The sequence below is a fragment of the Vulpes vulpes genome, chromosome 2 (assembly GCF_048418805.1).
Source record: "Vulpes vulpes isolate BD-2025 chromosome 2, VulVul3, whole genome shotgun sequence".
NCBI classification, from domain to species: domain Eukaryota; kingdom Metazoa; phylum Chordata; class Mammalia; order Carnivora; family Canidae; genus Vulpes; species Vulpes vulpes.
Window position 1 is genome coordinate 145,252,559 of NC_132781.1, and position 26,741 is coordinate 145,279,299.

The 26,741-nt window shown below is 54.5% G+C and overlaps 1 protein-coding gene across 7 annotated transcripts in view; it reads left to right on the forward strand.

Annotated features, from left to right (window-relative positions):
- The window catches only part of ZNF423 (zinc finger protein 423), a 345,703-nt gene that overhangs the window by 155,809 nt on the left and 163,153 nt on the right, over positions 1 to 26,741 (forward strand). Inside the window, exon 1 of one of the 7 annotated variants that reach the window (XM_072750278.1) lies at positions 24,603 to 25,011. The exons of 5 other annotated variants lie outside the window; for them this stretch is intronic. The gene's annotated coding sequence lies outside the window, so the exon portion shown is untranslated. Of the gene's footprint in view, positions 1 to 24,602; positions 25,012 to 25,917; positions 26,093 to 26,741 lie in introns of those variants that run through there. One more of the 7 variants, XM_072750277.1, reaches the window with a different exon arrangement.

The window sequence follows — 26,741 nt, forward strand, 5'->3', positions numbered from 1 at the left end:
TTTGGACCTCCTGTCAGGTCCATCCCATCCTGCCTTGGTGAGGGGCTGACATTAGCCTTCCATGGAAGTGGGGTCCTGAGTGTGGCCAGAGAGAGAGAGAGAGAGAGAGAGAGAGAGAGAGGTGAGGGCCGCCCCTCCCCAGCCAGCCTCCTCCCCCAGGATGGGCTGCATTCCTGCATCAGCCCCCGGCAGCTCCCCCAGAGCTTTGTCTCCCCAGTAGGGTCAGAGGAAGGAGGTTTGGAAAGGAGGCCCCCTGGTGACTTCTGAGCCATCAAAGCCTGGGACAGCACGCCTCCAGGCCCCTCAGCTCCCCTCCTGAATGGGCTCTGCAGGCCGGCAGCTGTTTTGGGGCCTGCAGAGGAGGAAGGGGGCTGGTTCTTTGTCCCTGGAAGGAGGCCTCCCGGAGGCCCAGGCCTGCGTGGCGGGCAGCCACGTTAACCTTCCACCCTGGGGGGAGGGGGCTTGCCTGAGGTCAGGCACATAATGAGGCCAGGTCCCTGGCTGTCCCCTGCCCGGGCTCCTGCAACAAAGGCCCAGTCAGGCTGCACAATGAGGGGGAGGCGGCCGGGTGGGGGCGGGTAGGTGCCGCCACAGCCGGCCTCTTCGGCCCAGGGTTTCCGTCCAGCGCACCCCATGCTGGGCACTTCAAAGGGGTAGAGGGGAGAGGCCAGCCCAGTCCAGCCCGGGCCTGGGCCTCCTGCTCCCCAGGCTGCCACCGGAGGTGGAAAAACACCTTGAGGACATGGTCATGGGGTCTGGTTTTTGGAATCTGGCTCCATGGGGAGCCCTTGGTATGGGGTCTTTCTCTGACAGCCTTGTTTCACTTTCTTTGTCTGGAGCCAGAGCTCAAGATGGCCTGATTATTTAAATCGGAGCCTTTCAAATCATCATCATCGTCATCAACAACAACAACATCCAGCATATGAGGACACATACATGGCCCTGAGTCCAGAGTGCATACTCAACTCTCCCCACCTCTCCCGAGTGCTTTTTCTGTCTGCTTGATGAGGTGGGAACGTGAGCGGGGATGAACCTCTGTCCTTTAGGTGGGAGGAAGGGAGCCAAAGACCCATCCTGGGGCACAGGGCTTTAGCTCTTTCCTCCTCTGGACCCCCACGTTCTTGCAATAACACACAGAGCGGGGCCACTGTCCCATTTCATGGATGATGGCCCTGGGATGCCAAGAGGAGAGGCAGGGCTGCCTGAGAACCCACAGCTCTGTCACTTGCAAACTCTGTGGCACCTGTGATTTATTGAACATCCTTGTGTCTCAGTTTCCTCATCTGTAAAATGGGGCTAATAACAGTACCTACCTCGCCGGTGCTGGGAGGATGCCTTCAAATACCGTGTCAGGGGCTGCAAGCGAGCACAGTAGGCACCCGATAAGCGACGGCTCTTCTTAGTTGAAGTCGGTGGGTCTGGAGTCTGGTCCGGCTCTTCTCAGCTCCAGAACCAGTGCCCTTTTTGCTCCCAGACCGAATAAGGGAAAACTCTGTAAGGTTGCTGAGGAATGACTGGTCCAACCTGCTGGGTGGAGAGCTGAGGAAGAGGCCCAGAATGGGGATAGGGATGGTCGAAGCCACAGGTTTCTTGGATTCTGGGATGGGAGCTAGAGGTGCCTCTGAGGGCCATGCTCTTCTGTCTTCAGCAGGTGTAGGATGCATGTAGGTGTTGGGTGTAATTTGCCAGATTTGCTTAACTGCAGAGACACATTTCTTCACATGGTATTGGACCATATTTTTGTTTTTAAAGATTTTATTTATTTATTTGAGAGGGCGAGTGAGCGAGAGAGACAGAGAGCACATGAGTGGGTGGGGGGAGTGACAGAGGCTGAGGGCGAAGACTCCCTGCTAAGTGGGGAGCACAATGCTGGACTTGATCCCAGGACCCCGGCATTATGATCTGAGCCAAAGGCAGATGCTTAACTGACTGAGCCACCTGGGCATCCCTGGACCATATTTTGTATTTTGAAAATGCTCATGAGGATTTCTGGAGGCCCTTACCCCAAGAGGCTGTTGGGTAACCAAAAATGGGCTGCCTGGTCCCCTTCACCCTTACCGTGGCCTGGGGGCTGTCTGTCCTAGAGAGAAGGCATCAGAGTCCTTCCTGGAAGGACGAAGGCAGGGCCAGCTAGGGTCTGGCCCTTTGCAGGAGAAGAAGGCATAGGCTCTCCAACCCTTGGAAGTCCGATGAGCATAAGGAGACGGGAAGAAAGGCAAACTAAAAGGCATCTCAGTGCCTGGGCAGCCATCTCTGCTTGCAGAGGAGCAGAGATTGGAGGCCTTTACCACGTGGGCAAAAGAAGAGCTTTGTGAAGTCGCCGGAGGTACAAAACCACATTTCAAACTGGCTCGAGAATAAACCTTGAGGCATGGAGGGATCCTTGGGAGTTCACCTCTCATGTTGTCTTGTCTTTGCTTTCCTCTTTGTTGGCTTCATTCTCAGCCAGGCTCTTCCTAAGAGGGGCTGCTTAATCCCCCTCCCCTCGGTGGCCCCACACTCCCCTCCTCCTAGCTGAGCAAGAGCATCCCTTTTCTGACTACTAGTAAGAAAGCCTCAGGTTTCACTCCTGGTTGGTGCACGCGGGTCACATGCCCACCCCAAACCGGTCTGGTGGCTGGGAGATGCAGCACTTTTCACCGGGTGGCCTCGGGTATCTGAATCCTATACAGAGGAGTGTTTGCTCAAGGAAGACAGGGCTGCTCTTACAGAAGGTGGGGTGGGTGGTAGGCAGGCTGAGAAGCATAGTGGATTCCACCCCAGGCATCGGGAAGCATCCTTTGAACTTTGTTCATGAGTCATACGGGCTCTGGAGCCCGACTGCCTGGGTTCTAATTCCAGTTCTGCTTCATACTTACTGGGCGATGTTGGGCAAGCCTTACTTTGTGACTCAGTTTCCTTATGTGTCAAATGAAACGGCACATAGTATGTTCCACGTATGACATGTTTGTTGTGAGCATCAAATGAGTCAACCTGTGTGAGGTGCTCAGAGCAATGCTGGGCACATAAGAAGCACTTAAAAAATGTTAGCTGTTGCGGTTTTCGTTAAGTCCTTCACTTGTTCATGAGCTCTTGCACTCAGACGAGAAGCGAGTAAGTCGTGGTGTTTGCCCTCATGGACAATAATATCTTCCACAGAGACTGCGTAAAGGGAAAAGTTGTGGAAGTGTGTGAACAATCTGGAAATGGCTTTTTATTGGGCCTATTGCCAGTGGGTGGGCATTTGTTTGCCTTTTGGGGCTTGATTGAGCTTTGCTCAGCCCCCTCCTTGTGTCCCTTTCTAGAACCTTCTCCCTGTGTGGACTAGTCTCCTTAGCTTCTGTGCTTGCTGCCAGCAAGATGGATGAGGTGGCTTCTGTGCTCCAGCTGCAGGAGGGGGAGATCATGTTTGGGTCCCCATGTTGGTCCTTGGTGGCAGCCACTGGGCCCAGTGGATCCTATTATCTGGCTTCACTGAGGCTTGCTCTTGGGTGAGGTCTTGGGCTCGGCTCCCCTGTGGCCTTGCTGGGGTGTCTTGTGCACCAAGGATGCATGCCAGGATTCTGAAGGAGGACAGGATGGGGAGGGAGAAAACTTCCCTTCTAGCCCATGGGTGGGTTTATTCTCGTGCAAAGTACTGTGCATAAGAATTGGGGCAGTGGTGCCTGATTCCACAGTCAGTCGGGAGAAAACAGAGACCTCATCCTTCAATGCCCTCAACGTCTATCTTAGGTATGTGCTTTGAGGATCCTTTATATCTACCTATCAAGAAACTGAGGCCCAGTGATGTTCAGTAACTTGCTCAAGGTGCCCAGCCGGGACATGGCAGGGGCTGGTGGCAAACCCATGCCTTTCTGACCATGGATCCCAAGTTCCTGGTTGTACTGTCCCATAGACTGAGGTGTGCACAAAATCTGGCTTCTCCCTAGCTAGGAGAGGCCTAGAAGGTGGCATTTTCTTTCTGCAAGTTAGAAATTTCAGAGACCAGGGGGCACCTGGGTGTCTCAGTGGTTGAGCATCTGCCTTTGGCTCAGATTGTGATCCCGGAGTCCTGGGGTCGAATCCTGCATCGGGCTCGCCTTCAGGAGCCTGCTTCTCCCTCTGCCTATGTCTCTGCCAATCTCTCTCTGTGTCTCATGAATAAAAAAAAAAATCTTTAGAAATTTCAGAGACCGGAATTGCCAAGAGATAAGAACCCTGGTAGATGAGAGTATATCTTTGTACATACTCTTTATATATAGGTAATGACCCTGAGTGTATCTTCGTGGGCTGTAATCCTTCCTTCCTAAAGGAACCCCTTGTCTTGGTCTGACCAAATCCTTCACTAAGACCCCCTCCTGGTGACCAGAGGCCCAAAGTCAGGAGCTGCAGGCCTCCTTCTGAGAAGGAAGTAATCAATGAGCCTGATCGGATGCTTGTGCCTCAGGCTGGAGCCGATGGCTTCTGGGGAAGGTCGCCCCTCCTGTCTCCACACAGTCCCCAGGGCCTAGGTCTGGCCAGACAGGAATCTGGCTCACAGGAATTCATTAAGTTTGCCCGCAGACCTCCTGGCCCTTCTCTGGAGCCCCCTCCCCCTCCCCACTGGCTCCACCCCCCAGCCTGCCACCTTCAGCCTGTGGAGGGGGTCTGTGCTGCCTGGGGCAGACCCCTGGGGCTGCCTTTCTGTCCTCCAACGCCCAAGCTGGTTGCATTTCTTAGGGGCCTTCTCTGGGCCTGGGCCTGGCCACACCATTCAGTCCTGGAAGGTAGGGAGTGTGGGGAGGAGACTCCCCTAGATTTTCAAGTTTTCTGCTTTTGAAAGCTGGAGGCTGACCTGTCCTGTCCTCTGAAAGGGAGGAGGTTTACACTTCCCCTCTGCTTCTGGCCCCCCTCCGAGCCCCGCTCTCACTGGGGACGCTGCACAGTGCTGCTCTGTGTATGCCCGTATTGGGGAGGGCTTCCAACAGGCATGGCCCTGGGTTCTTTTGAGGGCATGAATGACTCATTTGCTTAACCTGTCACTACCACCTTGGTGCCTCCTCTGGAAACTCTCTGGTGGTCTGTACCTTTTTATCAAAGGTATTTATTATTATTCTTATCATCACTAGCCTAGAAGCTCTAGAGAGTCTTTAGGGGGTGATACATACCATGGAAAGAAGAGAGGATTTGCACCTTGACAATTCTGTGTTCAAATTCTTTCCCTGCCCCAAGTCTGTGATCTTTAGCAGTTAACCTCTATGTGAGCCTTAGTTTACCCCTCTGTGAAATGGGGCGACCGAAGCCTTACTTGCGTGGTGATAGAGGATTCAGAGGGGTGAGGGTGAAGGGCCAGCACACTGCCTGGCACATTGGGGCTGCAGTCAGTGAGTGGTGGTTCTGTTTCCTTTGACAAGGAACAGGACACCCCCAAAGAGATCAGATGGGGTGCAGTAGGGTATGAAGAGGGAACCTTCACTAATGGATGGCAGGTGGAGCAGCATGGAACAATGCAGGCTATAGAACAGGGGACCCAGGAGAGGTGCCGCCTCCATATGCTTTGAGTGTCCAGTCATCCTGTGTGACAGAGCTAGGTCCTGTTCTCGGAGCCCTTGGGGGCCAGTGGGATCCAGAGATGTGGCCATTGTAAAGGAGGATCCCCCTGATTTTTATGTCTGGGGAAGGACAACGCTCCCAACTGCTCCTCCCAGACCCCTCTCCAGCCAGGCCACCTGACCAACCTATTGTTGCCCTCTGCGAAGCTATCCTGGAAATTCCAGCCCCATATGTGTCCCATGGTGGATGTCCACTTGAGAGAATACTGGTCTCTTCCTGGGTATTCTAGAATGAACGAAGGGGAGCCAGGCCTCATCTCCATCTGACGGACATAGTAGATGTTGCCAAACCCCTGATAGTCACAGGGAGGTGTCATCCTAGAGGGGTGGACTTTGGGTATTTCTGAAAACACTCTGGGAGCATTCCCTAGGAAAGCAGCGTATCCTTGCCCCAATTCTTTATCATCTTGCAACATCTTGGGCCTGCATCCTGAGCCACCACACACAGACAGGAACACATGCTCCTCAGCCCGCACCCAATCCCCAGCTCCTCACTTTCATGCCTGTGTGCACAGCCAGGATCTCTCGTGGTCCTGCTGTGCTGGCTCTGGGAGCCCAGGAGGGGCTGGCCCCAATCCGGCCCAGCCGAGCCCGAGCTCCTCCCCAGTACTGCAGCACCGCTGCTGGCACAGGCCTCTTGACCCCCCAGGAGCCACACCCCCCAGGAGCCACAGGATTACCCTGCAGGCGCTGCAAGAAGAAGATCCTACAGCCTCCAACTTGCCTTCTGCTCCCATGCACACCACCTGGCAATTTGCAAGTTTTTTCTTCTGCAACGAGTCACTCATTTATCACGTGAATAATACAATTACATCCCATGATTTGTGGATGTGTTTTAAGAATGTCAGTGATCTATTTAAATCATTAGGCATTTTAAATGTGCCACTGTTTTGTCGCCCCGTCCTGGCATTTCTTCACTCTTCACGTACGACGTACACCTGGATCCTCCCAACTGGGGAAGACCCGAGCCTCCCTCAGCCTCCGGGAGAGCCTCCCGGGCCGCCAGCAGGGCCTCTTCTGAATGAGCTCCCGCGTGGGGCCTGCCGCCGCCTCCTGGGCCCAAGGCTCGATGGACTTCCCTCCGCTCTCGAGAAAGAGGGCGGGCTCCCATGTGCCTCTCCTGTCGAAATTATCTCCCTAGCTCCTCCCCTTGATACAAAGGGCCCGAGTCTGGGTCCAGAGTAAGTTATTTGTAATGCATTTTTTTAGAGTCCATATTGCAATATTAGCCATGACTGTCTGCTGTGTAGAAGAAGGGGGAGTCGGCGTTTGAAGTTTAATCCAGCTTCTACTTAAGCTCAGTCCCTGGGCAATCCTTTTTTCTGCCGCTGAGCTCAAACAGCCGGTCCTCAGGTTTGATCTGCTGCCCCACGGAGCCCTGCCCAATGTGAATTTGAAGTTTTTTTTTCCCCCTCTCAACCAGGGAGACTTGCAAAAAAAAAAAAATAATAAAAAAATAAAAAATAAAAAAGTCACCGTGGTCCACGGCGCCGGCTCCCACAGTTGGGTCCCTGGGTTCCCCCCGCACCCCCACCCCCAGAGCCGCTCGGCCACCAGCCTTCTGGTGGGGGGAAGCCATGTCCCTTCACCGGGGTCTCCGAGGAGCCCCTTTGAGCTCTCTCTGCTGGTGGACAGCGAGCCCTGGGGAGTCTGGGAGTCCTGTCTGGCATGTGGGGGGCCCAGCCAAAGGAGGGAAAAAAGGGAGGGAAATGAAAGGCGCGAGTTTGTCGGGAACTGGTGCTGGCGGTGGAAGCAGGAGCCGCAGCAGGACGGAACCCGGTGGCCTTCAAAACTTTTCTTCTCCCCTCTCGCCACACGACTCGGAGGAGGCAGGCAGTAATTAAAGGCCCCCCTGGCTCCTCATTTTCTGTGCCCGTGGCTTTGATCTGGCTCATGTCGGGCGGCTATCTTCATTGTTCGTGCCTTTCTTTCATTCTTGTTTGATGGCAGAAATGATGATCTTTGATTCCAGAGTCGGAGGTGGGCAGGAGAGTGTTACAGGTCTTACATAATGCATCTTTCACATCTTATTTTTAAACACGGGCATAATCAGGGCTGGGCAGAGGCTGGGCTTGATTTTAGCCCGCGTTCGGGGGAGAGGCGGTCGCCTGCCCCGTGGCGCTGGCCTGGGGGTAGGTGGGGCCAGGCGGTCCCGGGCGACTGAATGAAAATTACTAGAGGAAGGCTTTCCCCTCCACCCCTGTTCTAAATATAACCTGGAGGGAGGGTTTCCTAATTGTTCCCTCCTGGCTGAGGATGTGCGGACTGTGGCCGGGAAGGCTTAGCCCGCGAGCCGGTGCTGCAGGGGGCTCGCCCCTGTGTATTAGTGGATGTCAGTAAACTCTAAGGGACAAGCCACAGGAGGAGGTTTATGAGCCGGTCACTCAGGTGGCTGGGTCGAAGTGGGGGCGCCGGGCAGACACGGGCGAGGTGGGTGGCAGAGGGCCGGGTGTCACCGTCTGCACCTCCTTTCCCTGCTCCTCTGGGCGGCGGGCCCCGTGGGCTGGGCACAGGTGAGAACACGTGGTCATGACCAGAAGAGGCCAGTGGCCCAGGCCTGGCACGAGGACGTGTGTGACTAAGGCAGGGGTCGCCAGTGCAGGTTGGGGGGGAGGGGTAATGGTGCTGGGGGGCGGTGTGGGTGACGGAGCTCACATGACTGCTGGGTGTACAGCTGCTCCTCAGCTCCTGATAGGTGCTGCTGGGTCCGGGGGCTAGACCCAGGCTTTCCAGACTTCCAAGAGAAACCAGGAATTCGGGTTGTTGAGGGCTGAAGTTCGGGTTGAGCTGAGATGGAAGTCTTTCTTGGTTAGAGGACAGTGAAGGCAAAGGCTGAGAGGTGGGACAGGCCTGGGAGCGGATGGCGAGGGTGCCAGGCTGCAGGACCATGGTGCATGGTGCAGAGTGGGAAGGACTGTGGCCTGAGAGTGGCTGGCTCCGAGATGGATGCAGGGGCCCTTCCTAGCAGGGAGCTCCACTGGGCTGGAAGCATTCTGCACATGATGTCTGAGGCCACACATCCATCACCACTGAGCTTCGGTGTCCGTGAGGGTGTGGACACATCCTGCTACCATGGGAACAGGCCCCTATAAGAACCTCCTTGTTCTTTGGGTGGTGCTGATGGAGCATTTCCTGGGAGGGTCTGAGGCCGGCCTTCCTGCCCACCTACCCCAGGCTCAAGTACCAGGATTTTCAGGCAGTGATGTTTCAATAGATATTCATTGAGCACCTACTGTGTGCCAGCCCTCAGACTGGGTGCTGAGTATACAATGTTCAGCAAAGCAGGTCTGGTCCACAAGGGAGATGGACAAGGGACAAATTGCCACATCACTACATATGTCATTAGAGGCATATGAGTGGCTGGAAGGAAGAGCGTATGGCATGGGAGAGAAGCAAAGCCTTCTCTGAAGAATTGACGTAGAAGTGACGTGGAAGGATACATGTAAATAGGGACGCCTGGGTGGCTCAGCAGTTGAGCGTCTGCCTTTTGCCCAGGGTGTGATCCAGGATTCCCCGGATCGAGTTCCACATCGGGCTTCTTGCATGGAGCCTGCTTCTCCCTCTGCCTATGTCTCTGCCTCTCTTTCTGTGTCTCTCATGAATAAATAAATGAAATCTTAAAAAAAGAAAAAAGGATGCACGTAAATAGCAGAGATGGTGATCCAGAGAGGCTTCAAAGACCCCAAGGCAGGTGGGTGTGTGGAAGCTGGAGGACTGTCAGCAGGCAGGGCTGAGGAGCGGGGGAGCGCAATGAACAGTGGTGGGGACCGACCTCTGCAGGGCCTTGTAGGCCAAGGTAGGGGTGCTGGGGGCATGAGGAAGATGGGTATGGGCTGGTGGGGAAGCTGAAATGGTGGTGCAGGTGGCAGAGGTGGAGAACCAAGGGCATATTAGAGAGTTTTCTAGATGGCAAAATCGACAGGACCTGGGGATGGAGTGGAAGCCAGGGATAAGGGAGTGTGGGGTGTTGGGGGGACTCCTGGAGTTCTGGCTTGGGCAAGGGTGAATGCAGAGGGCTTTCCTGAAGTGGGGAGGCCTGATGAGAAGCAGGATTGTATGTGAAGTCCTTTCCCTACCCTGGCAGCCCTGGGCCAGGCCAGAGGCCTGGAGGCAAAGCTGGTGGGGAAGTGGGGTGCAAATCCAAGGAGCCAGAGCTGGCTTGACACTTGAAGATTTTGCCCTGCGCTACTTCCTTCCCCACCTCCTGGAGGCTTGAGCTTGCGTACTTGGGCTGCCTGATGCTCAGATGGAGGCAGCTTATCCAGTGTTCCTTGCTCCCTTGTAAATCCTGTTGGCTGGCCAGGCCGGGCCTCTGAGGCTGGGGATAGCTGATGCCTTTCTGGGCTGATGTGGGAGGAATGTCTATTTCCACCTGCTCTCTGAACTGCACCCAAAATCTGCTTTGCTTGGTGTGTGGCAGAGCTTGGGGGCTTGGACTCTCCAGCACCTGACAGGACCAACCCCTTCATTTATGACCTACTGACTTAAGCAGCTCCCTCCTACTGTTGGGTTGGGGTGGAAGTGAGTCCTGCTTAGCCTGGCAGGTGGGGCCTAGAAGTGGCTCATGTTGGGAGAGGCTTCTGGGTAGTGGGGTCTTCTGGGAAGATGGGGTTCCCAGATGGGCTCCACACTCTTCATGAGCTGAATTTCTACTGTTGGTTCAAGGCAGCTTCCCTAGATTTGCTACTTGGAGTCAAGGAGCCTGATGTCAAGGGACCATTCATATCCTGACCAGCACCTCAAGAGGCCCAGCTTATTTTCTCATCCTCATCCCCAAGGCAGACTTTCCTCCTTTTTTTTTTTTTTTAAAGATTTTATTTATTTATTCATCAGAGAGAGAGAGAGAGAGAGAGAGAGAGAGAGGCAGAGACACAGGCAGAGGGAGAAGCAGGCTCCATGCAGGGACTTGATCCCGGGTCTCCAGGGTCACGCCCTGGGCTGGAGGCGGTGCTAAGCCGCTGCTGAGCCACCCGGGCTGCCCACAAGGCAGACTTTCCAAGAGAGGCACAGCCAGGTCTGGGCAGGCAATGCAAGGCCAGCGTACCACTTGTATGGATGATTCTCTTGCTCGCAGCCTGGGGTCTTTTCATCTCTGCCCTATTTCTCTCACCATCCAACCTTTGGGCTAATTAATGGCATAAACTTCCTCATGATGGTGGATTTCCCCCAGAGCACTTGGAGAATCTGAATATCTCTGATATATCTGGCTATGTTATTATAGTTTTATAACCTATGAATTCGATAGATGAATTAGAGACCACAGTTAGTTGAATTTGAGGAGAAAAAAAATCCTTATTATCCAAAGACCTTATTTTCCTATTTGTATCCTTTCTCTTGGTCTTTGTCTTCACACATGTGGGTTTACAGGATTATAACCAGAGGGGATCTAATAAACTCTACTTTGTTTGCCCAGTGAGGTCATGGTCTGACCTGCCTTCAGAGTCTGTGGTCCATAGAGCTGCACCTAACAACCACATAAAGACCCAGCCCGAGATGTGGATAAAGTGCTCAGTGTCACTCCTGGCATGTGGGGATTTCCTAGGAGGATTTTCTTTCTCCAACTTTTCCTTCAGACTCTGGGCCTCTTGAGGGACTGTTCTCACTGTGCCTGGTGGCCGAGAGGAAGGGGCTCCGAATTTGGGGTGGGGAGGACTGAGTTGTAGCACTGCGTTGCCGCCCACTGGCTGGGAGTGAACAAGGCCCTCTGTTTCCCCATCTAAAGATGAAGGTGGATCTCATCCACCTCTGACGTTGCAACATTTGGGATTCGAAAGAAGGAATCTGCTTATAACAAGTGTGAGTATTAAATACAAGAATATATTTATATTAAGTTCTTTGTAGCCTTTCCCCCAGTGGTGATTTTATATGTATTTGGTATATTTCTGATCACGGTCTGTGGCCTGTGTGACATGGGCAGGTCCACGAGGGGCCACCTCGGCTGCTGCCACCGCTGAAGGCCCCAGGAGTAGCACGCAGGAGAGCTCAGGAGACACTGTTGAGTGGAAGGTCAGAGAGCACAGCTAGTGGCCGGCACCAGGCTCCCCTCTGCTTCGTAATTGGTGAAGAACACACAAGGTGATGGGGGCGATTCCTCGGTCCTTCGGGCACTGCAGCTCTGTGGCCTGGAGAGGGGTCCCTATTTTTTCTTCTTTTTAAAAAGATGTATTTATTTGAGAGGACATGGGCAGAGGGAGAGGGAGAGAGAGAGAGTCTTAAGCAGACTGCACTGAATGTGAAGCTCCATGCGGGGCTCAGTTTCATGACTTTGAGATCACAACCTGAGCCAAAACTAAGAGTCGGATCCTTAATGGACTACGCCACCCAGGCTCCCTCTTATGTATGTATGTATGTATGTATGTATGTATGTATGTATTTGTGTGTGTGTGTGTGTGTGAGAGAGAGAGAGAGAGAGAGAGAGCACGCAAGTGAGCCAGTGTGAGTTGGGGGAGGGGCAGAAGGAGAGAATTGAGAATCTCAAGCACACTCCCCACTGAGCACGGCGCCCGATGTGGGGCTCCATCTCACCACCCTGAGATGATGATCTGAGCTGAAACCAAGAGCCAGATGCTTAACCCACTGAGTCACCCAGGTGCCCTGAGGAGCCCCTTCTTTGTCAGGGTCAGAAGCAGGAGACAAGCTGCTGGGTCCCCCCTTAGGCCTGAGGTCCCTTGCCTGGCACAGGGGTCCAGGTGGGGGTGGGGGCCCTCGGGTGGGAGGTCTCCTAGGCGGCCGCTCTGTTGAAGTCCTGACACCTACTCGCAGCCACCACACAAGGCACAGCTCTCAGAGTTGTCGAGGGCTTACGGCAGGTAACACCCTGTTTCATCATGATGGCCCTGTGTGTGGGTACGATGGCCACCATTCCCATTTTACAGATGAGGAAACTGAGGCTTAGGGAAGTTAGAATTTGCCCACAGTCACGCAGCCAGGGTGACAGAAATGTTTTCCCCCAGCGGCCCGCTTGTAGCATTCACACTCTCCATGACTGACCTCCCCCGCTTCTGTCAGCTTGGTGCCCCCACAAGCCTGCTCTCCCCTCTCCTCCTATCTCTCGGGCCCTCCTGCCATGCTCCGAGACATCCCATCTGTCAGAGGTTCTGTTCAGGCCAGATGCGATGCCCCTCCTGGGACCCCAGGTCCGGACAGTCGCTACAGAGGGAGGTGAAGGGAATTCCCAGGTCTCCCCGTTGCTCCAGACCCCGGCTTGGCATGCATGGGCTGGGAGGGTCTGGCAGCCCTGGGCTCCTCCCCGTGGCCGGGCCTTCTGTGCTCAGCGGGAGCCCCTGGCTCACCCTCCTTTCCCTGTGCCCGTGGGACGGGATTTGTGTGGTCAGTCCCGTGGGTCACAGCAGGCCCAGCAACCTGGCTCTTCCTGCCTCCTTTCTCTTGTGTCTGAGCAAGGGGAGCAGAGTGGGGCAGGGCAGGGACATTGAGAGAAAGAGAGACAGGGTTGGGGAGTGGAGAGAAGGAGTGGGCAGGGAGGTGGAGGAAGGGAAATGGTAGAGGAGCAAGCAGACAAAGGGGAGGGGTGGCTCCTGAGAGGGAAGAGCCTGGTGGAGAGGAGTTGGTGTGGGAGTGAGAGGAAGCGAAACAGCAGGAGCATAGCAGGGACATAGTGGACGAGGGATGAGGGACGGAGGGAAGGCAGGGGAGGGAGGCCAGCGAGGAGGAGGTGGAGGGGCGCCCAGGGCGCTGTGTCAGGTACAGAAGAAATCCCAATGGTGGAAGCTCATCATGTGTGGGTGGAGGCCCAGGCCTCCAAGAACCCAGAGCAGGCACCTGGAGGCTATGGGATGCTGTGGGGCTGGGTGTGCCTGAGGGCTCCCCCACAGGCAGAGCCATCACCTTGAAGTCCCTGACATTTGGTCTGAGGTCTCTGGCCTGAGGTCTCGCTAGCCTCTGCTTTGCTGTGTACACCCTGCCACTTAATCCTCCCGTTCAGAGTTGCAAAGCCAAGGTTTGTGAGTCTGCTCTGCTTGCTTTATGAAGTCTGGTGCTGACGTGAACTTGACTGTTCCTACACAGGAGTGTTTTCTCCCCCTTCCCCACCCCCAGAAGTGCTAGGTTACCAAAGCCCTGCTGCCCAGGGGGAAGAAAGCTGCCAAAGGAGAACCCATGTTTCATTTTCCACTTAAACTTGGGAGCAGTGTAGTCTGGATGCTGGTGGGTTTTGTTTTCCGCAGACAGGCACAGCCACCACTACTGCTCAGGACAAAGGAAGCCTTTGGGGCTCGGCCATGACCCCTAAACCCACCCTTTTTTTTTTCTCACCTCCCTTCCTACTGGGACTCTTACCAAATTCCCCACGTGGTTGTCCCAATTCTGGGCTTTGACAGAGCTGAGGGACATGCAGTGGGACATGAACATTCCTTAGAAGATTCTCCCTTCCTGTCTCTCCCCACTAGCCTTGATCAACACAGGTGCTTGTTTGGCTCAAAGGCTGTGCTTTTATAAGTGGCAGATGGCTCAAGATCTGTTTACTGATAGCTCCTGACCTATATACTGATGGCTTCTGACCTGTGTACTGATGGCTCCTGACCTGAATACTGCTGGGAAGACTAAGACTTGGAGAGAGAGACTCGGTGGGCTCTGAAGTGTTCAGGGCCGGTGCTCTTGAGCTAGCATTTTTCATGTCTCACATCAGATTCACATGATGCTTCTCATTCATTCATTCCTTCCTTCATTCAATAAATAATTGAGATTGGTCTCCAAACTTGTGTCATGCTGCCTCAGGACACCACAGCTCACCCACAGGAGCTCTGTGATATATTTTAAAATTTCAAGGGGAAACACAGCAATACTCTGCATCTACTGGACATGAGGTGAACTGTTAAGCCCAAGACTCTCCACCATTTCAACATCAGATTGCTCTATATTCTTTTTGATAATGTTGTATCTTTGCAAAGCTGGGCTTTCAATGGTTGCTATGGAGGAAAAGCAAGTAATACACGAAAATCAATATGGAAAAAAAAAATGAGGCTGGTGGATCCACCCCAATTCCAAATTTGGAGAAGTCTCCTATTGCCCAAGGGAAAGATGACTTCAGGCCTGTGGGGTTGATTAGGACTTTACCTTGTTGCAGTGGGAAGACCGCAAAGGGATTTCAAATGGGGCAGTGATGTGAGTAGTCCTGTGCTCTGCAAAGAGCCTTTGGGCTAATGTGTCTGGATTAGACTAGATGTAGGGAAACATGTTAGGAGACCACAGTAGTGGTCCAAACCAACCAACCAACCAACCAACCAACCAACCAACCAACCAGCCAGCCAACCAGCCAGTCAACCAACCAGCCAGTCAGCCAACCAACCAGCAAGCCACCCACCCACAGTGGCTTGAACTCAGGTGGTGGCAGTGAAGAGACTTGAGACCTGGCTGATGGCAGGTGATTAGGACTTGGTGACCCGCTGAATACTGGGGTGAAAAGGAGGAAAGGTGTCTGGCATGGCGACAGGGTGACATGGAGAAGAGAGTGGGAATGCAGGGCTCACACACAACGAATGGCCAATAAGTATCTTGCTCTGCTTTATTTTTCTCATTCACTTCCCGTTATCTAACACCTAATCATTTGATTAATCGGTAACCGTCCAGCCCCCTCACTGGGATGTCAATTCCATGAAGAAAGGGACTTTACCTTATTCCCTGCTGTGTCTCTGTCACCCAGACCATGCCTCATACAGAGTTTGGGGGCTCCCAACTTCCTTGGTTCATGACACCTTAGCTGGTGATTTTTCTTGCCCCCCACCGCCAAGCCAAAAGGAGTACCTCACAGTTACCTTTGTTAATGTATCAGGACCAAACAGCTGAATAAGGATGTCCTAACAACTTAGTGGCTGTTTGAAAAATAAAACACATCAATTCCAAGAAAAAACCATTTTCATTTCATTCTTAAATAACCACAATTACTAATGGAATGTGTTAAAATGCAGATTCTGAGTCAGCAGATCCAGGTGGGGCCTGAAATTCTGTATTTCTCTCAAACTTGTAAGCAATGGCGAGCTGCTGGTGCAAGACTGCCTTTTGAGTGGGTGGCAGGGATGGTTCTGAATCCACTGACTCCACATCTTTCCAAAAATCCCTTCCCACATGTTTTGCTCTCTGCAGAGAGCGTTGCCAGCCCTGTGGCATGAGTTAGAGGTCAGTTGTCCGTGTGATGTGGCTTGAGGTGCCCAGCTCAGCTGCCCCCATCTCCATGAACAGAAATCCTTGCCATGCCTTATCTGGGGCTCCGAGTGGCTGGATTCTTGCATGAGTGTCAAATCCTTGTCGAGAACATGATTATTCATGGTTCCTACCAGCAAGAGGGTCTTAGTGGACCTGGAGTGTTCTAGAAATGCTTGCTGGGGCAGGATGGCTAGCTGTTTTACCTTGGCTGTTTTATCATCTAGAATCACTTGCCTTGTGATGGCTTTGTATCCAACTTAGGCCGAGAATGCCAGGAGGTCCCATGGGCCACCAGACCCTCTCTGCTTCCCTTCTGGGAGCTGGATCTCCTCAGAGGGATTGCTTTAGTCTCCTGGCTGTGATCCCAGAGCCCTCTTCTTCTGCCAGCCACTGGTTGTTAAGGATGTCCAGACCTGGGAAGGTGAGTTTTCTGGTCACATGCACTGGTACTCATCACAGGTACACACACACCTGTGTGTGTGTGTGTGTATCCCGGTCAGTGCCTGGCCGAGCTCCACAGCGTAGGTGGAAGGGCACGAGGTTGACCCCGCTCCCAACCTACCTGCACTTCCTGTTCCCTGGAGAATTCAATCTGTTCTTCTGATTCAGTGAGTGCACAGCATTGGGCGTGGGGCCAGAGCTGGGCTGTTCCCGTTTGCTGACTGCATCAATAATCGATTGATTCATTTGTTAATTCATTAATTCCCCTGTGCTGCAAGTGTTTATTTACTAATCGGGGCTGATGTTCTGAGCTGGAGGGCCAAAGTGGCTGGAGAAGACAGTGTGGAGGAGGGAGCACATGGTGTGCGTTCATGCACGTGTGAGTGTGCACATGCTCATGGGTATGTGTGTCACACACCTGCACACACTGTGGAACACTGAGGTATGTGTGCATGAATACGTGTGCACACACATGAATACGTGTGCACACGCACGTGCCTGCGTGCAGTGTGTGTGTGTGTGCGTCACTCTTGGATCGTCGAAGTGGAGTCTTGGTGCCAGTAACAACGGCTTTGGAAAACCTCTCTTGCCTGTATGGATTCCAGGCTGGAGAAGAGAAGCTGCTGTTGGTAGAGCAGATTTTGTAGCTTGGCTTCATGTGCGTGTGAGCACTTGGGTGTGTTTTAATTAACTAGAACATTTGCCTGGAAATGAGCAGCGGCGGCAGCAGGCTCAAAGGCAGCTGGAGGGGGGCGGGGCGGTGGCAGCCTTGGTGGCTGAGGCCATGGCAGCCAGGCTTCTGATGAGCCCGCCACATGCTCAGCCCTGGCTGATGGCACCATGGAGTGGTGGGGTGGCAGGCCTTGCCAGGGGGGCATCTGGGGAGTGGCCGAACTCTCTAGAATTTTCAAGACTCCTCCGCACCTAGTTGAAGGCAGCCAGGGTAATGGGTCCAGCCCATGGGTGCGGTCCTACAACTCCTGACGTGCATCCAGGCAGGCTTCAGCTCCTGAGCCAGGCAGGCTTGACTGACCAACCTCTATCTCAGCCTAGCACCTGGCACATAATGGGGCCTCTATATATGTTTGTTGCATGGATGAATTAACAGATGGAGGAAAGCAAGGCTCAGAGAGGTTAAGTGATGTCTTCAGGGTCACACAGCATGTCAGTAGACCAGTTGGAAGTTTTGATTTTGTTTCTGATACTCTCTCCACAACTCTGTAATGCTGGTGTGAAGAAATGCATTGCGTCATTTCAGGGCCAGAGGAATACACACACCACAGGTGCTGTCCTCCCCCTCTGCTTTCAGTGGGTTCTTCCAGTTGTTTACTTACCAGCCTGTCCATCTGGGTGGTGGGAAAAATGGTCTCCCAGGGCTTCTTGGGGATGTAGAGAGAGGTGGGGGAGGGTAGTGATGGCAGGATGGGAAGGGCTGGGGCTGTCCCTTCCCAAGACACTTGGCCATGGGGAGCTCACAGGTTGGAGTTATTGAAGGAAACCTCTGGAATGCTGGACTTTCCCTCCAGATTGCCCCTGCTGTGCTATCCAGTCTGTTCCAAGGCTTGGAGGGCTGCTGATTGCTACAGTCCACCCCTTAGCTCCTCCTGAGGTGGGTGTGGCCACTGCTGCTTCACTGGGCCTTTGGGGCTTTGTTTTCTTTTTGTCTCATTTCCCTCAAGGGCTCCTTCCTGGTTATGTGGCTGACATAGACCTCTGTTCATGTCTCTCTCCTGTCTAGTGGTCCAGGGGGTAGGCTCTTGGAGTCAGATGCTTGGAGTCAGATGTAGGCATGACCCTTACCGGTTTCGTGATTCCGTTCCGAGGAGTGACGTCACATCTCAGAGCCTCATTCTCCTTATTAGTGAAGTGGACAACGCAGAGTGTACGTATCAGCTGTGATTCATCACATACACATGGCCAGCATCACAGACTCTTGTTGGAGACAGAGGCTGGGCTGCCAGTCCCCCAAGAACACACTGTGTACCATGTGCGCTCACTCTGAAAGTCCCTAGGTGTGCCGAGACGCTTGCGGTCGGAGAGGCCAATGGAGCATAAACTGGTGGAAGGAAAAGCATAGTTCTGTTCCCATCTCATACTCCTCCTGGGCACCTGCTCACGCAGGGAAATATCGGGGAATCACAGGCAGCACTTAACTAGCTGTTTCTCCGTCGTTTTGCTGAATGCATTGCTAAACTCGTGTAGGTTAAAAGTGCACCCAGTAGAACTCCCATTATATCTACATTTATCTGCTGTCATCTATCAACTGCAATAATTTCCAGTCTCCTGTTAGCTGCCTCTTTTTGCCTTTGCTCTTGCTATTTCCTCTGCCCTGAATGTTCTCTCTACTTTCCCCTTGACTTTTCATTTTTTACCATAAATTAAAACCTAGCATAAGATGCCTCTGCCTCCTCGTGTCCTGCATAAACCAGCCAGAACTGAGCATTCTGGGCCTGATGGGGACCCTTGTGTGGTCCCGCCATGGTCTGCCTTGGTTCGTGCGCTTTTCTTAGCTTCCTCTAGAGAATAAGGAGGCAGAGTCCTGGCTCTAGCCTTCTTGGCCACACGCGGTGCCCAGAACTTGGTGGATTTGGGATTTGCAGCCAAGGCAGGAAGCAGAGTGTGTGCCTGCCTCTGTGTGTAGGCATGTGCTACACACACACACACACACACACACACACACACACACACACACATTTTGGCCCATCGGCCTGATGCACTTGTCTCATTGGGTTTCTGGGAAAAAGGCGCCTGCTTTGATTTTAATTAGAAGTCAGAGCAGTTAGTGAATGGGCCAGCACTGCTGCTGGAGGTTTTTCTTAACGCTGGGGTTCTCCTTAATAAGTGCTCTCGGTCCAGACTGGCGCCTGTTGGGGCTGGACACTGCCTCATGCTGGTGGGAGTGATTTAGTATCCACAAAATTATGTAATTGTTTGGTAATGGGGCATCGGGATTTTGCCTATGCTGCTATCTTTCCCTGCAGTTAAGAAAACCTGGCGAGGAAAAGACGTCGGAGATGACCAGGAGTACACCTGAGGAGCTGTGGGTTTCCCACATCTTTTGGACAAGACAGGGTCCCAGCCCTCTGGGAGCCCACCTGGGAGCCCTGGCCTCTGGCAGATGAGCTTACCCGTGCCTGTTCTCCCAGACTGGGGATGTGTTGAGCACATTTGTTGGGGGTAAAATGATCTGTGCACACTGTGTCAGGTGAGGAGTAGTTACCTGGGCATCAGGGTGGAGCAGGGAGCCTCACCTGCTGGTGCGAATCCACCCCTGGGCTTCTGGGCTCCAGAAAGGGTGCAGACAGGTGCGGTGATGCCACACCTGGGTCCTTGTGGCCTCCAGGTAGGGCGCCTCCTGGTGGGGGTTGGCCTGAACACCGTCCTTATGGTGGGGTGGGCTGTGGACGTGCTGGGGACATACACAGGTGTTTCTTCAGGAAGCTTGTGAACTGCGGTTCTGTACTTTGATCAGCTACAGGACACTCTGGGGTGGAGCGCACAGTCCCTGAGGCCGGACGGCCACGGGGCCCCCACAGATGTGCTGTGTGACTATAGAGAAATTTCTTCCTAACTTCTTTTTATCATCTTCCTCTTCTGGAAAGCAGGAGGAGCACCAGTACCTCCCCGTCGCTGACGGTCACTGGGAAGATTAAAGAGGCAGTATAGGTCCTTACGTCCCTTATTGACAATTCTGAATTTCAGAAAGTGTGAAACCTGATTTATTTTTTTCTTTGTTTGTCTTCGGTAGCTCATTTGGCAGCAAAATTTGACCTGGCTTGATGGGAAGCTATTTATAGTCTTTCTTTAAGTCAGGTTGGTGAATATCTCTGTGTTTTGCTGCTGACATATCAACATGCTTGATTGCTTCTGAGGTGTTCCCAGATACTCAGGAAATGCACTATGTTATCTTTCTAGAATCTGAAAAAGTCTGAATTCTGGAATACATCAGGTTTCGAGGGTTTAGGGCAGGGGTTATGGACTGGCCCATGCAAGGCGTGTGGGGTGACTCCCACAGTCATGCTCAGGAGTCGTCAGGGTAGAGCTGGCCTTCAGCCCCACCAAACTGCCTTTTCCTTCCTTCCTCTTGCTCTTGGCTGTGCAGGGTGGGGCCCTTCATTCAATTTTGAGCTGTCCTGGCACGGCGTGTGCACGCAGGCATACCCCACTGGTGCCTGTCCTCCTGGGCAGGAGGGGGTGCTCCATAGCAGGTTGATTTGTGCTTGGGACATGGAGGAAGGGCCAATGTCTGGCCCAGCCCTGAGGTATCAGCCTTGGGATTCGATGCCTGTGGTGTGTCTGTTTCCGAGGTGGCCGCTGCCAGGTCTGTAGCTTCCTGCAAGGGCCAGAAGCCACACTTTGTCCTTCTGCCTTGCCGGGGGGCAGTCATGGTTGTGTTGGAGGGACATGGCCTGGTGCATGCTGACACCGTTTCTCTGGCTTCCCCTGGGTGGCTGGGCCCAGCTAGTGAGGGACACCTGGCCTTCCTGGTCGTGGGAATCCTGGTGGCCCGGACACCATCTTCCAGAGTGTCTGGGGGGTGTGGAACTATATCTGTCTGCAAAGGAAGCCAATTAGGAAAATTGGAGGGGAGCCTCCAATTTATTTATATATTACTTTTTGGATCCCACCCCCCACCCTGCTCCCCCGGTAAGACCTCTCTTTTGAGATGCTTCCCTCTGAGTGTTTCTGGCATGACTGTCTAAGGGAACTGCACACTCATCCAGGCAGTGCCTCTGTCTCTGACCTCTAGGATCGATTGCATTCATACCACACCAACTTTTTAAAGAGTCCTCCCCCTCATAGAAAAAAAGATGCTTTAAATAAATGTCTTCTGCCTCAAGCTAGCGTTTTAGCTAGCTGTACTTTATCTTTTCTGTTTGGGTTGTAAAACTCTGCAATTAAGAAAATCCCCACCTCAGATCTATTGAAGCCTATGTTAGCTCAGAAGGAGGCAGCGTGCCACTTCACTTGGTTTCCCGGCTTGTGGGGCCGAGGGAGCTGGAGCACTTGGGGAAACTGAGTCTCAGACAGTGGAGTGCCCTTGTCAGGGACGGCACAGGGGCAGGAGTCAGGCAGGACTGGAATCTGGGGTTCTGGACTCTGTCCCTGGGCCTCCCAAAGGCCTCTGATGAAGCCTCTCGGCAGACAGTTGGAAAGGTAGGGACAGGTAGCCCCTGGTGGCCTGTGAAGTGGGCAGACCCTCCCTGCCACTACTGTTCCTGGGTCAGGGCCCTGTGGGGTCTGCTGCCTCGCCGGGCCCACTGCTGGAGCTTGACAAGCACAGGCACAGTCGGCTTTCTGTTCGAGGAGCCGTTTTTTTTTCCTGGCTGTGATCTGTGGATGTCTACACTGGTGTCTCACAAAAGCAGGTTTGTGAGGGTTGGAGGCTGGGGAAACACCGATGTCAGCCAGTCAACAACACCTGCTTTGCCCTGTTTGCTGTGTCTGGTGGCCGTACCTCTGCATGCTGCTGAGAATGGAGGCACTGCCCGGCTGGGGCAACCCCTGCCTGCATCCTGGGGCTCCCACTGTCAGGGGGCAAGGGGGCATCCAGTGCCAGGGTGAGCAGACTCCTTTGCGAGCCCACCCTGCCACCTGCCACCCCATGACACCAGCCCAGGCTCCTCAGCTCTCTGAGCCTTGGTTTCCCTGCCTGTGGCTTGGGGATAACCACTGCACTTACCAGGGTGTTGCGGTGAAAATCAGAGTAGGCGTTTGGGGAGTGTTGTCAGAGTGGGTCAGAAACCTTCTGGAGGTTCCCATCATCCTGGTCAGTTGCTCCTTACCCCCTGTTTAATTTCTTTGATTTAATTTTTCTAATTCCCCTTGTTTGTACTAGGTATTCGGGTCGGGTAAGAAATCGAAAGCTACAAAACGACTAGCTGTCATCTAGTTGTGTCACCGACCCTCTGTGTGACCTCCTCTTGGGCCTCGGTGCCCACATGGACAACCAGCGACAGCACGAACTTTTATGCAGTCTGCTGTGCCCTGGGCAGTGTTCTGTGAGGCTGCTCTTGCTTCCCATTGGACAGAGGGGAGGTGCAGGCTCGGAGCTAGTGAGTGGTGGAGCCAGGATTCGAACCCTGCCTGGCTTGCTTCCCTGTGGGGCTGAGCCCCGGGGATGGCTCCGGCTTAGATACCTGGCAGGTGGACTGACCCGGAGTCCGTGGGGGGTGGGGGTGGAGGGAGGGGGGGTCAACACTGGCAGTGAGGCCCGGGAGTGGCCACTGGCTCCTGTTCACCCTGGCATCGTGCACCCCTCCCCTGTTGCCCCCCACCCCCCAGCCCCCCTTCCTTGGCCTTTTGCTCCCCGCTCCTCAATTGCCCTAATGACTTAGCCCAGGTGGCAAGTTGCGTGGAAAAAGTTCTCCGGGGAAATAAGCGTCATTGCTACCAGCCTGGGCCTCAGGTGTGCACACAGCGGCCCTCCCTGGGGGTCTGATGGGTTGCGCCTCCCCCGCTCCCAGCTGTTAGCCAGGAACTGGAGAGCCCCACGTATTGTGTGTATTGTGTGCCTGTGTGTGGTGTGTGTGCCTGTGCCTGCGTGTCACGGTGCGTATGGAACTGCGCACATGTAACTGGGCTCGGCACATGACCGCACGAACCGTACATGTCTGTAACTCTGTGTGTGCGAGTGTGACCGCGGTGTGCGTGTGCGTCCGTGTGCGTCCGTGTGCGTCCGTGTGTCTAGGTGTGCGGGAGGCTGGTGGTGCCAGCGAGGGGCTGGGGGCAGGGGCTGCAGCAGTGTACGGCGTGACCTTCTTTGCCGGCGAGAACGGGCTTTGTAGAACAGAGTCACACACATGTTTAGATAATTAGAACAAAAGCCAAAAGAACAATTGCTGTCAAAGGGATGAAGCTGGGAGGTGGGGGCCCTCCAGGATCTGGGGGGTCGAGTTCTGGCTCCCCCGTTCTCTGCGGCCTTCACTGCGTTTTGATCGCGCTATTTAGAAAATCCCTTTGTTGTAGGATAAACTGACATTGGCTGGCGAGTTTCTGCTGTGAAGTTCGCTGTGTTCTGGGGCCCACTCGGGACGGCCAGGCCATGAGGAGCTGATTAAATGAGCTAATTTTCATTTGTACAGTGGTTACAGATGCAGAGGCCTTTCCATGCCCTTTTCCTGAGGTTTTATTTATTTATTAAATTTTTTTTCTTTTCTGGAAAGAGACCTTCAGGACTCCCTTTTCTCTTCCCATCTCCCCTCCCTCCCTTAAAAATAAACATCTGAAAACATTTTTAACAAGGACTTGGGCTGGGCAAGCCAGGCTCCAGCATGGGCGTTGTGGCTAGAGGTGCCATCCCCCACCCCCACCCCCAAGTCTGTGAGCTGGGGTGGGGCTGCCGCTGAGCGTGAGATGCTGGGTGAGGAGACCCGGCGGAGGGGCAGAGGTTTGCTGGAAGCAGCCACACACCCCAGTCCCGGCCGCCTCGGGCCTTTGCACGTGCTGTGCTGCTGCTTGGCCCTCTCTTTGCGTCTTTACTTCGTTTCCTTGACTGATTCTAGAGGTTGCTCATTCTAAAGAGCCCCATTCCCCGGCAGGCACATGGGCTTCTCCAGTCACAGTGAGGACCACAGACGCAGGACGTCGGCCTCCCGCACGAGGCCTGTGGGGCCAGAGCAGGGCCTGCCTGTTCCCCTCACACCCCCAGCTCCAAAGTACCTGGTGGGTCAGAAGCTTGGCATCCACTTCTGTCGGACAATCTAATGAACGAATGAGTGAATGAGTGAATGACTGGATGATGTCTACACTCACTGAACTCTCCTAGACCCCAGGCTCTTGATGTCAGGACCCAAATCCTCCAGTTGTCAGCTGTAATCGTGGGTCCCTGGGCCACCTCCTCAATCCCACCCCTAATTTCTCTTCTTCACTGATGTTCAGCGAGGATTCAGTGTTGAGGGCTGGATCCCCAAAAGCAACATGGTTTGTGCTGGGAACTTGCTCTCCTGGCCTCACATGAGCCTGAGCCCCAGGCCGGGATGCAGCTCTGGTCCCTGCTGGAAATCTGACTGAAGGCCCTGTGGAGGGAGGGGTTGGGGGGTTGCTCTGTGAGTTGGCTTTTTCCAGCACTTACAGGCAAGCAGGCCTTGGGGGATAATGTGCCAACAATGCGGGGTGCTCGGAGCACGAGCAGGAGGTCCTGTGTGGCTGCCTTCCGTTGCCACCCCCCAATCTTGCCTCAGCCGCCTGGGTCCCCCTCCCTGCTCTTTCCCTTTTCACACCACCTTTGGCTGGGTTGGGGCACCTTTTAGAGAGCAGCAGGGTTTTCCCCGGAGCTGTGCAGTGGCTGTGGTCCGGCCAGTTTCCGAGGCCTGGTTTCCATTTGCCGAAAGCTCCTTCCCACAGACAGCACCCCACCCACCCCACCCAGGGGCCTCCGGAGGGCTGTCCCCCACCCTGTCCTGGCAGCCCCGGAGCATCTCTCTGTGTGCCTTCTCTAACCCCGACATCGGGGACAGGCTGAGGAGCTGTGCAGCCCCGGGGCCCCCTCTCCGCAAACATCCCAGAGCTGGCAGGGGGAGTCAGAGCTTCCCCGGCGCCCCTGGGGCCTGGGGCCCTCAACTGGGTCAACATCTGGCCGAGTGGCCGAGCCTCTGGCCTCCGCTGCCTCCTCCTCCCCACCCTCCCCGAGGCCCTTCCTCTCCCCACTTGCTGGATGCTCCGCCAAGCGCCGCGGCGGGAGCCGCACTCTGTCGACCCATCCTTTCCCGGCTGAGGCCAGGGTGGGGATGCGTCCCGGGGCTGAGGTCACCGGTGGGGCAGTGGGAAGCTCCTCTCCAGCCTCGGCTGCCCCACCACTGGGTGCCGGGAACGAGGGCAGCCACCGACTTGTCCCGGGGTGCCCCGGTGAGCAGGGGGAGAGGTAAGCGGAGGGGCGGGGTTACGGGGGAAGAATGAGTAAAACAGGCCGCCCGTGTCTGCACTGACCGCCAAGAGTCCCATTAGAGGCTCCAGCTCGGTGGGAAGCGGAATGTTTGCTCTGAGTGGAATCTAATCCAGAAGGAAGGAAACTTCTCCTGGGGCGGGAGAGGAGAAGTGAGGGCCTAGGAGGCATGGGCGGTGGGGTATCCGATCGTGGGGATGGGGGCTCCTCGGGGAGCACTCTGATTTCTGGGTCGGGCTCTGTGTTCCCTGCTCTTCCTTCTGTCTTCTCCCCAGCCCCTAGCCCGCTGGCCTCCTGGCCTCTCTGTCTCCTGTGAGTCCTGGCTTGTATCCCCGACGTATGGCCTGCGTGCCCCTTGGGCTGGTATGACCCCGAGTGCCTGCTTGGCCCCTAGGTGGCCTCCGACCCTCAGGCCTGCGCCTCTTCGTCTGCACTGTAGTTTCTGGCCAGGAGCGGGGCGGCTGCTGGAGGGCCGGCTCCCGGGCCCAGCCTCGCCACCCACAAAGCCAGCATGGCCCCGAGCCATCACCTCCCAGGCTCTGGTCTTGTCTCCAACACAGAGATGACTTGCCAAGAGCACAGGGAGACAGGTCTCTGGACTATTGATCCCCAGACCATAATTCCTGCTGATTCCGTGGGGCCCCGTGGGGCGGAGCGGGGGGACCCGGTGGTGAGCGGGCGTGTGTCGTGGCCAGCCACTTGTTCTTCTCGGGAAGGAACTGGTGAGTTTCTTTCTGTTTATGTCGTAACCAGGCTACCGAGGTGGCAAACGGGTTCTGCAGTTACACAGCGTTTCAGAAGCAAATTGATAGGATAACGTGTTATTATTGGCTACTGGGTTAATAGCTATTTTGGCAGGAGTACCAATCCTGCGTGGCGTTGCTGGCACGGGTGTGAGAATGGCGCCATGGGGTAGAGGGGAATGGTGGGTGCGTTTTGCACAGAGCGGCAGCCTGGGGAGGCCCCCAGGGGCAGTGCCTTCCTGGAGGATGCTCAGCCCCGGTTAGCTGTCGCCGAAACCAAGATCAGAGAGGTTGAGAGACCAGCATCGGGTGGCACAGTGAGTCAATGTGGGGTTGGACTTTAGGTCCCCGTGGGAATGAATAGCTTGGCCAGTGATCTCCGAGGGCAGGACAAGTGCCTTCACTCTGAGCATCATGTTGGCATCTCGGAAAATAGAGATTTGGAACGTACCCAAGTTAGCCTGCTCGAGCTTCAGGGCTTTTGCTCCTGCTGGTCCCTTGCCTGGAATGCTCTCGCTCTAGAGTCCACCTTGGCTTGCTTCCTTGCTTGCTTCAGGGCTCTGCTCAGGTATCACCTTGTCGCCCGCCCAGAGTGGCACCTCACCCATCCCGCCCCACATTTCTTCACGGTGGCACCTGACTTACTAGAGATGATTTATTGCTTTCATACCAGTCTCCTTTCATTACACCGAGGGCTCTCCGAGGGCAAGGGCTTTGTTATGCTTACTGCCCTGTCCCCAGAGCCCGGAACAGGGCTGGTAGTATGGGCACCTGGAAATAGTTGTTGAAGGAAAAAAACCAATGTAAATTGCAGTGTCATCTAAAACAATGGCTGCCACGTAAAGAATGACTGTTTCTCTCTCCTCTCGGAGGACAGTGGGTGTTGGGGGAGCCTGTCATTCCTGTCCCTCGGTGGTGGGCAGCAGTCCTCCCTTAGGACTCATGTGGGCGTCACTTCTTCCTGCT